General features: G+C 35.1%; 2 long non-coding RNA genes across 2 annotated transcripts; both read right to left on the bottom strand.

Moving 5' to 3' along the window:
• Positions 1-415: 415 nt before the first annotated feature.
• Positions 416-3,621, bottom strand: LOC139848276 (uncharacterized). The gene is made up of 4 exons (XR_011759898.1): positions 2,295-3,621; positions 996-2,184; positions 651-914; positions 416-575 (listed from the first exon to the last, which is right to left on the bottom strand). It is a non-coding gene; the product is annotated as an uncharacterized lncRNA (long non-coding RNA).
• Positions 3,622-3,753: 132 nt separating this feature from the next.
• LOC139848369 (uncharacterized) lies at positions 3,754-6,865 on the bottom strand. Its single transcript, XR_011759928.1, has 3 exons — positions 6,264-6,865; positions 6,115-6,177; positions 3,754-5,145 (listed from the first exon to the last, which is right to left on the bottom strand). It is a non-coding gene; the product is annotated as an uncharacterized lncRNA (long non-coding RNA).
• Positions 6,866-15,111: the final 8,246 nt, after the last annotated feature.

Here is a 15,111-nt window from a genome sequence, read left to right as displayed (position 1 = left end):
GTGTTAAAATCTTGATTAAACTGCTCTATGTGGAACGAACTAGTCTATTACTTATAGATTACTGCATGATCGGGTTATAGTTGCCTGTAAGTGTGTGATAATTGTTAAGTTTTTAGCTAGTTATTTTAAGATACGATTTTCACCCATCAATCACCGTTTCATATAAATGTGTGAAAAACCCTTTTGTTAGAATATATTTGCTATTAAATACACACATACGAATATTTAAAACAAATACTAAAAAGAACATATCAATACATAAAATAAATGTTTTTTTAAAGCAATCCAAATTACTTAAATCGTGTTGTAAATAGCAACCAAGAAAATACTTAATAATATTTTTTAATAAATAAATGTTATATTGTTTCAAAATGTGTAACTTAAATAAAGAGATGTAGGATAAGCAGTTGCTAGATGCAGTCACGTAAAATAAATAAATAAGAAAACAACTTATTTTCTATACACAATGGCTTACTCGAGATTTGTGAGGTCAATGGTTCTTCTTATAACTTGTTTGTGATTAATGTCTCCCATCACCACTGCATCCTCAAGGCGATCAATGCAGCCAATGTATTCTGTTTCCGTAGATTCCATATCAATGTATGTTTAAGTATTGAACTTGAAAGTATTTATTATTATGCAAAACTCACCCGCGAGGACAGTGGAGTTTGGGACACATGTACATAGCTGATTATATGCTACAAACTGGAAGTAATGGTCGAGAAAGTCTGCAAGTGGAAGTTCTTTAAAAGTTGTGTTGCAATCAAAAGATAATGTTGTGGGCCCTGACAATACTTCCACCTATTCGTATCATGACATGAGAAGTTTGTTATCACATACACTTTGTTCAAGTGCATAAGTTCGTCAAGAAAATCTTTGGCACTGTATCTCATGTTCACGAGCATAGGGTAGCGCTGCATCATGGGAAAAAATATCAAACGCATGCTATAAATAAGAGATAAGAACAGTTGACAAAAGTACTAAGATTTCAATACCATTTCATCAATTAGCATGCAACAGTAGCCAGTTGGAGCTTGGTTCTGATAACTATGAGTTACCCACTTTCGGTAGATTCTCGCTGCGATTGTCTTATTTCTAGCGCCCGCTGCCAGCTGTGGTAGCGCTATTATTTGTGCCATACTATCAAAGGAAGTAAATAATTAACATTACAAATGTAAATATATATCAACTATGTACATAATGTTTTTGTGGTTGTGGTTTTCTTTAACAGGTGGGATAGGCAGCTGGTGCTGCCTCGAAGTCGGTAATTGTGGACAAAATATCTGCATAGACAATGTTTTTGGTTACGGCCCGAGTTGCTATGCTGTTAAATAGCAGCCTCAATCCGTCTGGTGATGTAGCCCGTGACAGCGAAACATATAGTTTCCCGTGGCCGAAGATGGGTTTAGGTAGATAAACTCCGATTTTGTTGAGCGATTGACCCTGACTTTTATTTATAGTCATTGCGTACAAAATTCTTAATGAGAATTGTTGTCATTTGTAGAATGAATGGTAACGTTGGTTCTTTGTGGATGAGGCTCATCCTTGGGAATAATACTCTTTCACCGACCCTTGTGCCTGTGATTATTTCAGCCTCAACTGATTTTGATAACATTTTAGTGACTATCATTCTTGTTCCGTTACAAAGGCCACCTGCTATATTAATGTTGCGCAACAGAATGGTTGGTACGCCCTTTTTTAGATGTAGCATATATGGTGGTAAGCCATGGTAGTTGAGCGTGTTCAGATATTCTGTTGGATAGAGTAGCTCGGACTCGCCACCATCATATCCATGTGGAGTTGCAGTGTTGTAGTTGCTGTAGGTTATAACCGGGCCATCAACCATATCAACAATTAAGCTAGTTATGGTATCAGCAACATCGTTTTTGGGGTAAACTATTGCTTTCTGCTGCAGTTCGATTGCGGATGGATTTTGCAACAATTAACGGGGGTATATAAAAGAAATGAGATTTACCAATCCATTTTCATCATCGGGAATACAGTACGCTTCAGGTATTTGTACCAAGCGAATATTTAGTGAGTCTTCTGTGTCAGGTGTACCAATTTCATCATTTCCCACACTCAATGACCACTTTGAAAATTCTGAGTTTTTTCCCCTATAGATGTTGTCAGACCTGGTTGGAGCAACCGCAATTTTTCTTTGAGTATGAACACTTTGAATTCCTGCCACAGATACGAAGTTGTAATATAAGCACCCAGTATAGCTAATTTGTCGACCTTTTTCTGAACAAACAACGTTTGTTTAAAGTCACCCCCGAGTATCAAAGACTTACCTCCAAAAGTTTCTTCCTTGTTGTTAAAGATGTCTCTAAGGCTCCTATCAAGAGCTTTGAAGCAGCATTTATCGTTCATTGGTGCCTCATCCCAGACAATAAGGTCTGCATTCTAGAGTAACTTCTCCATCTTGGTGTTTTTCTTTACGTTGCACATTGACTGATCGGTTATGGCCAGTGGCAGTTTGAATCGAGAATGAGCGATTCTTCCAGAAGGTAGAAGCAGAGACGCAATACCGAATGATGTGACAACAAGAACTATCTTTCCTCTAGATATTAGTGTTGTGAGAATGGATTTTTATAAGAATGTCTTGCCCGTGCCACTGTGACCGTACACAAATACCAGTTCAGTTAGGTTTTTCAATGAAGCGTTAGTTATAAGTTCATATATTTTTTTCTGTTTAAAGTTCATTTTATGCTCCACCTCCGGCCATTCATCATTGAGAGACGCGTGATCGTAGTTTTTATCCTCCATGAGAAGACGGTTTGCAAGATCTAGGAGCATGTCAGCTAGTAGAGATGGTAATGCCAAATCAGAAATCGATTTGGAACATTGGTTTTAAAGGATTTCTACCTCGTATAGAACAAAGTTATGCAGGTGAACGTCATTTATGTGAAATTGTGGCATATTTAAATTGGTGGCTGTTCACAGCGGAATATCATCAGCCATTAGCTTCCAGTGGTTTTCCCAAAGTGCAAGTGAATTTGTCAGAACACAGTAAGCCAAAATGTGTGCGAAACGAGAATGCAACTGAGAGGATGTGGCCGATATTGATGCTTCTTCTAGTGCTGTTATCGATTCTTTATCATCACCAAGTAAGCCAGCCTCCTTATAAGCGGACCGGTATGTACGATGAAGAATTCGGTTTACTGTTCTAATATCTTCAAAGCTTCTGCAACCCTTTTGATGGCACAAAAGAATTCTTACGAAAAATGCTTCTCCATACGCGGGATGTATATATGATATCCTTCCAATACACAGGTTTTTTTAAGTTTTCCCTTCATTGCCAAATTTTTTGGCGTGGTACCAAACAATTTCGGATGGGAAATCCAAATATGTAAGATGGCTGCCCGCAGACGAAGATGCGTTATAGTGCAGCCACTCAGTTAGCGTTGTTTTTTTGGCTTCATTGTTTTCAACAATTGAATGGAGAGGTTGTTTTTCATGAAACTTGACCAACTGCATGTTTTCTAAATGAAAAGCAAGGATCTGGACTGCTGGTTCCCGATGATGAATCGGGAAGTTAAAAATATGCCAGCAAGCTTCATGAGGGCAAATGAAGCGAGCATCTATACAATTTAGGATTTCATCAGTCGGTTGAGAGAGTTGTTGTAGTTGCCGACTGTCACTACCTATTGGTTTTGATGTGCGAACAGCAACACGATCGATACCTTTTTTGAAATTCATTTGTATATAAAACTGAAAGATGCAAGAAAACATTGTAAATAATTTGTCAAAATTCAAAAGTATAATATTTATGAAGTACCAAAACAAAATGTAAAGCTGAGCGTGCAATAGTTCCTCCTCGAACATTCCCGAGAGGTTTTTCCTCCTTTAAAAAGGTGGTGAACTCATTGACCTTCCAGTGGAATACACGAGCAACGATGTCGTCGCGATCTGAAGGTGTCAGGCGAGGAAAAGGCTTCAAATATCGAGCAATCTCAGGCCACTTTACGTTACAGGTAAAAGTGATAAAGAATCGTGGGTTTCCAAAAACACGACAAATGGCCAGAGCATCGAGATAATGGTTGTATATATCGGGGCCCACCGGTGAACGAAGCAGGAAGAATGGTCATGCAGCCCACATCTGCACCGGTCTAATCACCTCTATTAACAACCCCGAAAGGTATTCAGCCCGTATTTCTTTTTTTTTCTTTTTCTAATGTAGTCCATACAGTCAAGTTCGATACTGCAATAGACCATTACAACATACTGCTGAAATAGTCGACCAAGCCTCAACATTAGACTGTAAGTATGAAGCCTATCATGAATCTGATAGCTATAGTACATGTTCATTGACATTTTTCGAACACGCCCACCGTGTGAACCATAGGCGTCGCACAACATCAAACCTGGAAGAAATTCAGGTTCACCGAAAGAGAACATTAGTTGGATTTGCAGCGACATATAGCACGGATGGAGCTTATTAATTCTTCTTGGGGCCTGAGACCGAGTTTTGATTATCACGTCGTGGTCAGAAATAGACTGTGGGCGAGCGTCAAAGACATTATCCTCTATTGCTCTAGAAGTAGGGAGTGTATGTTGCTTTGACCCACTCAAACTATATAAGCAAACCTTGAAAGTAGGTACTTCACTTCCAACACACTTATCTCTGGCGGTACGAAACAGTTTCACCAATTCATTATGCGAATCAAGTAACTGCACAAATTGAGCAACTACCATTTCAAAAGCCGATTTGAATCTCGACCCCCAAAGTGTGCCATCTTGTTTTCAACTTCATTATCTGTATCATAAATGTAAAGCTGCTGATGAATCTCGACCCCCAAACCACCGAGCCAATGATAAATCTGACCAGATACCTTGAAAACATATGGAGAACGACCGTTGTTAACAGTATCAATAATGCGAGCACCTAAGGACGTCATGCTGAACATCTGGTTGTAGGCACGAACATTATCAACGAAAGCAGGATTTTCTAATAAATGTTTTAATGCTGCAGGAGGTTCTTCATATCGTGGTAAACACACGCGGGGCTTTTCACAATAACGATGATAATGAAGTTGCTTGTCTTTGAAATACGAATTAATATCCTCAGCACGACAGAACAAAGCTCACAGTGCATACAAACAGACATGCAGTCTCCCGAATCACAATACAAAGGAGATATGTCTGTGGAAATAACAGACTATTGTTATAAAGTATATTAAAACACGCACATTTGGTGACACATGTATATTTAGTACTTGAACGTTTAAAGAGTAGACTGATCACAAAACAAAACATAGGTGAATACATATCTTTTAATATTCATCTATGAGTACGATTATTATTCTCAAAATGGCATTTACAAAATTTGCACGCCAAAACCGCTATCGTTTTTACAAAAATTAAATGAAGTTTAAGTTTAACATTATATTTGTTTTTTTAAGCAAAAGGTAAATAACTTTTACACTCAACAACCATAAAAACAAAAAATCTCCACCCTTTTTTCTCAAATTCAGTGAAGTTTAAGTTCAAGATGATTTTTTGTGTTTTTTGCACCATTAAAAGTTTAATACTGTTTTTAAACAAAAGTTAAATAACTTTTACACTTAACAGCCATAACAACACAAAATCTACGCCTTTTGGCTCAAATTTAGTGAAGTTTAAGCTTAAGAGTATAATTGAGTTTTTTGTGCTATTAAAAGGTAAAGCACTGCTAAACTCAGTTAACAAACAAATTGTTTGAAAAAGAAGACAAAGTTAATGAAACACACAAACAAACAACACTCATGTATCGATACATCAAACAGGGTACTAACAAACAAATATAAACTAATCAAACCTACAAAAAATTAACACACAACATAACCTTTTGGCTCAAATTTAGTGAAGTTTAAGCTTAAGAGTATAGTTGAGTTTTTTGTGCTATTAAAAGGTAAATCACTGCTAAACTCAGTTAACAAACAAATTGTTTGAAAAAGAAGGCAAAGTTAATGAAACACACAAACAAACAACACTTATGTATCGAGACATCAAACAGGGTACAGACAAACAAATATAAGCTAATCAAAGCTACAAACAAATAACACACAATATTGGCCAAAGCTAATGCAAGGTACAGTAAAACAACATACATATATTGAAATATTTGCTTACCTAAAGCATCAAAAGGTGCAGACAAAAGTATATATGGGTGTCAATTGAGCATGTAGTGAGGACCTAACAGAAGTTGAAAAAATATAATTTTTAAAAAACAACATCCACAAATAAGTAATAATGAGAAGAAATAAGAAACAACATCATACCATGAGCAGAACACGACGCATCAGCATTTGTCTTACGTAAATAAACCCTTCTTTCAAATTGTTTTAAGGAAACCACGGGCAGGTCTGAAGGCCCAACAGAGGTCGAAACACCATTATCAACTACATTCTCACTGTTACATTGTTTTTTCTTTTTCTAGAACTCCTCATAACCAAAATTACCAAACAATCAAAGCCAAAAAAATTAGCAGCGCTATACATAGGAGGCAAAATGTTAACATACGGAAGCACATACCACCAATATAAAGACCACAACCAAGAATAGTAAATATACAACATCAGTTAAATCGATTAACTCAAATAGAACAGAATAACGTACCTGGAAAAGGATGATCTGTTAAACGCGAAAATTGTTGAGCAATCGTTTGTAAAAACAGAGTTCGCAAAAGCAAGAGTGAAGAATGAAAAAATAAAGTAGTGAAAGAAGATATGAAAAGGAGAAAGCAAGAAGGTAAGGGAGAAGGTAAGGAAGACGGTAAGAGAGATGGTAAGGGAGGAGGTAAGGGAGAAGGTAAGGGAGGACATTGCGATGAACAGGAGACGGTCGTTTTTTTGTATATATTCGACAGAAAAAAGGGGGAAAACGTGAATAGGAATGGTTGTGAGAGGGGGAAGGTGAGGTGGACCAGTGAGGGGAGTTTCTTCACTTCCCTCAATAGAAGATGGGTAATTGATATTTTTATAAAGATTTAACTACGTTAATCGTCCTTTTATATTATGTCAAATTATATCATAATCTGTATTAATTAATAATTGCGTTAATCATTCTTGACTTTTTACATAATAAAAATAGCGTATTCCCTCTATTAACCATCATTAAATAATTTGATTAAGAGTGGCGTTCGTTTGTCTCTTAATGAAATGATTCAGCGCTGAATACTTAACCATTCAGCATTTAACGTGTTTGTTTCTAACCTCTGAATGACATATGGTGTTGAATAGTTCAGAATTTGGTGCTGAATCATTTAAAGTTGAAACACTCTCTTAACCATTAATTAAGCACCTAATTTTTCTGTAATATCCTTCTTAAATCATATCCAGAATGTTTAACCAACAAGTATATATTGTTTTTTTTTTTCCATGTGACACGTTAATAAGGTAATTTTACTCAATTCATATCGTTTATTTAAAATGATTATCAAACAGTTTATTTTCATTAAGAACAAACTTTATACAGAGGCTCTGAGCTATTCAGATTCTAAATCATTCAACGCTAAATCATTCAGTTTTATCAAACTTAACTCTTCCATGTATTATACATTGAAGGGATCATATTATACATTGAAGGGATCATATGGTAAATATATCTATCTTATTTCCCATACATTAACCTACCCGTATATTATATCGTCTTTCTCCAAATATCATGCAAACTATATCTCACTTTTACAACACTGAGTCCAATAATCATGCGAAAATAATGAATAATCATCTAACATAATTTTCGTTAACCACTTGGGTATAGTCCAGTGGCCACCGAATTCCTTTTGAAGCAAGAGACCCACGTTCGAATCTTAGTAACTATCATGATCAAATTAAAATGGACTCTTGACCGGAGGGAGCGTCAATTTTCGCAATTCACCCAGTGTTCGTCACCTAGGATTTTTACTCACTAGTGAGGATCGAATGTGGTTGTCGTTAGAGAGGCCTTACTGCGAACAAATGGAAATAAAAAAATTCGGTTTCTGCTTCTTTCCAGCCCCATTTAAACATTTCGTTGAACATGCTCTCATTTTGAAGTTAAACAAGGACCTAATCGCCAACGAAGCATTGCTTCAACGGCATCCCCTCACCTTGTGTGTTGGGGCTGGGGGTTAGGTCATGAGTTCGAGCCTCGCTCTGCCCATCCTATTAATTAATCTGCCTGAAATATGGATATCCAGATTGACCCCGGGGGGTTTTCTCCCGGATCCATTCAGGATTCAAACCCGGTCCGCCTGCCCCTCGGGATGGTTAAAGGATCGGGTTCCTGTAATGCGATTCGGGTTTCCTCCCGAACGCGTGTGTGTGTGCAAATGATAAGTGTCGTTGAAATAAATGATACGCTAATGCAAGCTTGCCGTTCAAAAAAAACAAGGACCTAATCATATGCAATAGATATTTTACTTTTTGATGGAATAGTTCCACCAAATCCGGATATTATACCAATTAACAGCTACGGTGCTCAGAAGGTATACGTCTTAAAATATGGAAATGTTATATGAATTCTTCTTCGTTATATATTAATTTATCGATTTTTGACGTGTTTTATCTGTACTCTGTTAGCTAATTGGAAACAAGCGAGACTCAACTTGTGGTCACGAATAAGAAAATTATAGAGATGTGGAGGGGAAGGAAAATTTTGTTAGAAATTAAAGAAAACTGTAGTATAAAAAGAAGAAATTTGTTTGAATTGTTATGTGTAAATAGATATTGCAGTATAATATGTTAAAATTCGGGTTTTGCGGAAAAATTCATGTGGCAGCGATTATATTAAACTCTCTACTTATAGTTATGTTTTTGTAAGAAAATGGAATATGAAAGAGTTTTTCTAACATTATCCCTAAGACGATTGGTAACGGGCCAAAGTGACGGGATCACTTGCTCAGGTGGCGACCCCGAAACGCCATTTTTTCCGGTATCGTGGCGTCAGTTTGGCGTCGGAGAAAAAGAGACCACACAAGCAACGGCAACAAAGGCCACGTGGACGATTTTGATTGAGCGCTAATTTTGACCGTTTGGGTGTTTGTTGACTAGCCGTTTGATAATATAAAAAAAATTATTAGTATTTTCATATATATATATATATATATATATATATATATATATATATATATATATATATATATATATATATATATATATATAGTGGTAGGATCAAGAGGGAAGTAATCAATCGGGGAGAAGCGGGGGGAAGCAAAAAAAAATTTTTTCGTTTTAAAAAAAAAACTTTGTTCACGAACATTATACATTGGGTGAAAATATGAACATTTAATAAAAACACTTTGTGATAAATGTTTTTATTTTAGCGGAAAAACTCTCGAAGAAGTAATATATACTCCCTCCGTCCCAATTTAATAGTCCACAGACAAAAGGGCACACAGTTTTAGGAAATCCCACTAACTTCATTTATCCACCAATGAAATATTTTCTCTCTCCAGATCCACCAATCAAATATCCTCTTTCCTTTCTATTTATGGAAGTGGACTATTAAATTGGGACATCCCAAAATGGAAAAACAGGACTATCTAATTGGGACAGAGGTAGTAACAATTATCGTGTTTTTCGAGCGTATGTTGTGGTTTTAGATATTATGGTTTAGATATTAGGGTTTATAGGGTTTAGATATTAGGGTTTAGATATTAGAGTTTAGAAATTTAGGGTTTAGGGTTTAGATTTAGGATTTAGATTGAGTTTTTAACACGAACGGTTTAGAGTTTAGGGTTTAGGGTTTGGGGTTTTGTGTTTAGGGACTAAAACCAAAACACCAAACCCTAAACCCTAAACTCTAAATCGGGCTAAATTTTACTTCACAAAATATGGAGAGAAAAAAACGCTAACATTCTTCACGATCAATATTATCTTGAATGTTATTTTTGTCGATCGTTTTCGCGCCTAAATAATAACATTCATCACGAAGTGTTTTTTTTAAATGTTCATATTTTCGTGTGATCTTGATGCCTGAAAAAAAATTCAAAAAAAAGGTAAATTTTTTTTTTTTGCTTCCCCCGATTTGTTACTTCCCCATTGATCTTGCCCCTATATATATATACATCTACACAAATAATACACACACAACTTAAACACTTCAACTTAAGCACACACTCAACAAAAACGAATGTCTAACTCTCTTAACATTCCAAACACTCCGCGTAATCAAGGTGATGATTCCGATTCACAAATCAACAACACAACATCGTTTATAAATCTAATGGTATTCGGGATTTCAAATACTCCTTGAGTATCAAACCGACCTATCCTTACACCTAGTCCACAAAATTTTGCCAACGTTCATCATAATTTGTTCGGCTTAAATCAATCGTTGCAGCCGTTAAATTAAGAACAACAACAACAACAATGGGCCTTTTATCAAAAACAACGAATGTATCTATCCCAACCACAAATGTTTCCAAATCAACAACAACAAATGTTACCAAACCAACCATAACAAGTGTTGCAAGCACAAATGCAACAAACACAAGATTAACAATCGGTGGATACACAATCGTTGCCTCAAAAAGAGCTTCTATGGTTGGCGGAGTGTTTTTGCGACATTTCGGAGAATCCAATTGTTATTCGAGGCCAAAAAGGGTAATACTTTTTGGGGGTCGGTAGTGGAAAAATTTAATAATAATGAATATGGATGGTTCTGAAATGAAGATTCTTTATCTTCGAAATGGCGAGGGGTTAACAAGACTTGTACGAAGTTTTTACCAATTTTTAATGATATAAAGGATAATTGGCGTAGTGGTGCGAATGACGAGGACGTTTACAAAGACGCGGCGTAATCATATTACAATGCTTATGGTAAAACTTTTAATTTAAAGGAGGCCTTTTATTTCTTGAAAGAACATCTAAAGTGGAACGTGCCAAAAGTTCCGATTGCTAAAGATTGGGAAGACTATCATGTTGATGTATCTGGTATTGGTGAAACTCAAGGAGACCCGATAAGCCTCTCTCAAGACTTTGAGGTGGAGTTGTTTGGGGACGTGATAAGGCAAAGAAAGCACAAAAGACTTCGGCTTCTTCGGACGCGGGAGCATCTTCTCGCGGTAAAAGTTCGAGTTCGTCAAGGGTTGAAGAATTTATGGACAAAATGGAAGTAGTGGCATCAAAAAAGATAGAGTCGCATGACAAATTCAATGAGTATGTTCGAATGAAAACCGCGCTAGCACACATGGATTTGTTGGGGAGATCAGCGGCAACATTAGAAGACCCCGAAGATGTAATACATCTTCAAAATCTAAAAAAGTATGTTCGTAGCTGTAGTGACCCGAACTTTTCCATGTTTATATATATTAATTGAGAGTGATATTTACATGATTAAATGTTTCCAACATGTTAAGCAATCAAACTTGTTAAGACTTGATTAATTGAAATAGGTTTCATATAGACAATTGACCACCCAAGTTGACCGGTGATTCACGAACGTTAAAACTTGTAAAAACTATATGATGACATATATATGGTTATATATATAGTTAACATTATATTATGATAATTAAACATATCATTAAGTATATTAACAATGAACTACATATGTAAAAACAAGACTACTAACTTAATGATTTTGAAATGAGACATATATGTAACGATTATCGTTGTAACGACATTTAATGTATATATATCATATTAAGAGATATTCGTACATCATAATATCATGATAATATAATAATTTAAAATCTCTTTTGATATTATAAACATTGGGTTAACAACATTTAACAAGATCGTTAACCTAAAGGTTTCAAAACAACATTTACATGTAACGACTAACGATGACTTAACGACTCAGTTAAAATGTATATACATGTAGTGTTTTAATATGTATTTATACACTTTTGAAAGACTTCAATACACTTATCAAAATACTTCTACTTAACAAAAATGCTTACAATTACATCCTCGTTCAGTTTCATCAACAATTCTACTCGTATGCACCCGTATTCGTACTCGTACAATACACAGCTTTTAGATGTATATACTATTGGTATATACACTCCAATGATCAGCTCTTAGCAGCCCATGTGAGTCACCTAACACATGTGGGAACCATCATTTGGCAACTAGCATGAAATATCTCATAAAATTACAAAAATATGAGTAATCATTCATGACTTATTTACATGAAAACAAAATTACATATCCTTTATATCTAATCCATACACCAACGACCAAAAACACCTACAAACACTTTCATTCTTCAATTTTCTTCATCTAATTGATCTCTCTCAAGTTCTATCTTCAAGTTCTAAGTGTTCTTCATAAATTCCAAAAGTTCTAGTTTCATAAAATCAAGAATACTTTCAAGTTTGCTAGCTCACTTCCAATCTTGTAAGGTGATCATCCAACCTCAAGAAATCTTTGTTTCTTACAGTAGGTTATCATTCTAATACAAGGTAATAATCATATTCAAACTTTGGTTCAATTTCTATAACTATAACAATCTTATTTCAAGTGATGATCTTACTTGAACTTGTTTTCGTGTCATGATTCTGCTTCAAGAACTTCGAGCCATCCAAGGATCCAATGAAGCTAGATCCATTTTTCTCTTTTCAAGTAGGTTTATCCAAGGAAATTAAGGTAGTAATGATGTTCATAACATCATTCGATTCATACATATAAAGCTATCTTATTCGAAGGTTTAAACTGTAATCACTAGAACATAGTTTAGTTAATTCTAAACTTGTTCGCAAACAAAAGTTAATCCTTCTAACTTGACTTTTAAAATCAACTAAACACATGTTCTATATCTATATGATATGCTAACTTAATGATTTAAAACCTGGAAACACGAAAAACACCGTAAAACCGGATTTACGCCGTCGTAGTAACACCGCGGGCTGTTTTGGGTTAGTTAATTAAAAACTATGATAAACTTTGATTTAAAAGTTGTTATTCTGAGAAAATGATTTTTATTATGAACATGAAACTATATCCAAAAATTATGGTTAAACTCAAAGTGGAAGTATGTTTTCTAAAATGGTCATCTAGACGTCGTTCTTTCGACTGAAATGACTACCTTTACAAAAACGACTTGTAACTTATTTTTCCGACTATAAACCTATACTTTTTCTGTTTAGATTCATAAAATAGAGTTCAATATGAAACCATAGCAATTTGATTCACTCAAAACGGATTTAAAATGAAGAAGTTATGGGTAAAACAAGATTGGATAATTTTTCTCATTTTAGCTACGTGAAAATTGGTAACAAATCTATTCCAACCATAACTTAATCAACTTGTATTGTATATTATGTAATCTTGAGATACCATAGACACGTATACAATGTTTCGACCTATCATGTCGACACATCTATATATATTTCGGAACAACCATAGACACTCTATATGTGAATGTTGGAGTTAGCTATACAGGGTTGAGGTTGATTCCAAAATATATATAGTTTGAGTTGTGATCAATACTGAGATACGTATACACTGGGTCGTGGATTGATTCAAGATAATATTTATCGATTTATTTCTGTACATCTAACTGTGGACAACTAGTTGTAGGTTACTAACGAGGACAGCTGACTTAATAAACTTAAAACATCGAAATATATTAAAAGTGTTGTAAATATATTTTGAACAGACTTTGATATATATGTATATATTGTTATAGGTTCGTGAATCAACCAGTGGCCAAGTCTTACTTCCCGACGAAGTAAAAATCTGTGAAAGTGAGTTATAGTCCCACTTTTAAAATCTAATATTTTTGGGATGAGAATACATGCAGGTTTTATAAATGATTTACAAAATAGACACAAGTACGTGAAACTACATTCTATGCTTGAATTATCGAAATCGAATATGCCCCTTTTTATTAAGTCTGGTAATCTAAGAATTAGGGAACAGACACCCTAATTGACGCGAATCCTAAAGATAGATCTATTGGGCTTAACAAACCCCATCCAAAGTACCGGATGCTTTAGTACTTCCAAATTTATATCATATCCGAAGGGTGTCCCGGAATGATGGGGATATTCTTATATATGCATCTTGTTAATGTCGGTTACCAGGTGTTCACCATATGAATGATTTTTATCTCTATGTATGGGATGTGTATTGAAATATGAAATCTTGTGGTCTATTGTTACGATTTGATATATATAGGTTAAACCTATAACTCACCAACATTTTTGTTGACGTTTAAAGCATGTTTATTCTCTGGTGAATATTAAGAGCTTCCGCTGTTGCATACTAAAATAAGGACAAGATTTGGAGTCCATGTTTGTATGATATTGTCTAAAAACTGCATTCAAGAAACTGATTTCGATGTAACATATTTGTATTGTAAACCATTATGTAATGGTCATGTGTAAACAGGATATTTTAGATTATCATTATTTGATAATCTACGTAAAGCTTTTTAAACCTTTATTTATGAAATAAAGGTTATGGTTTGTTTTAAAAATGAATGCAGTCTTTGAAAAACGTCTCATATAGAGGTCAAAACCTCGCAACGAAATCAATTAATATGGAACGTTTTTAATCAATAAGAACGGGACATTTCAGTTGGTATCAGAGCGTTGGTCTTAGAGAACCAGAATTTTGCATTAGTGTGTCTTATCGAGTTTGTTAGGATGCATTAGTGAGTCTGGACTTCGACCGTGTTTACTTGAAAAATGATTGCTTAACAAATTTTGTTGGAAACTATATATTTTTAACATGTGAATATTATGTGATATATTAATCTCTTAACGCGTTTGATATTATGTGATAGATGTATACCTCTAGAACAAGTCCCATTGACTCACCTAATAATAATGAAGATTCAAATGTAAATTGGAATGATTCGTGGACTGATTCACAAGTTCCCGAAGAGGAACCGGAAGAAGAGTCGGAACCGGAAGAAGAATCGGAACCGGAAGAAGAATCGGAACCGGATGAAGAAATAGAACCGGTGGGGGAAATAATAAAACGGTTAAGTAAAAGAAAATCCTCAACCAACCGACCAAGGTTAATTATGGTCAATGGTGTTTCCGCCAAGGAAGCAAAATATTGGGAGGATTACCAATTCTCCGATGAATCGGATTCCGACGAGAATTCCGATGATGTTATAGAAATTACCCCAACTGAATTTAAAAAGGCAAAAGAAAATAATAAGGGAAAGGGCATAAAAATAGAGAAA

The sequence above is a fragment of the Rutidosis leptorrhynchoides genome, chromosome 5 (assembly GCF_046630445.1).
Source record: "Rutidosis leptorrhynchoides isolate AG116_Rl617_1_P2 chromosome 5, CSIRO_AGI_Rlap_v1, whole genome shotgun sequence".
Lineage (NCBI taxonomy): Eukaryota > Viridiplantae > Streptophyta > Magnoliopsida > Asterales > Asteraceae > Rutidosis > Rutidosis leptorrhynchoides.
The sequence above is the reverse complement of the archived record's forward strand: the minus strand, read 5'-3'. Positions and strand labels throughout refer to the sequence as shown.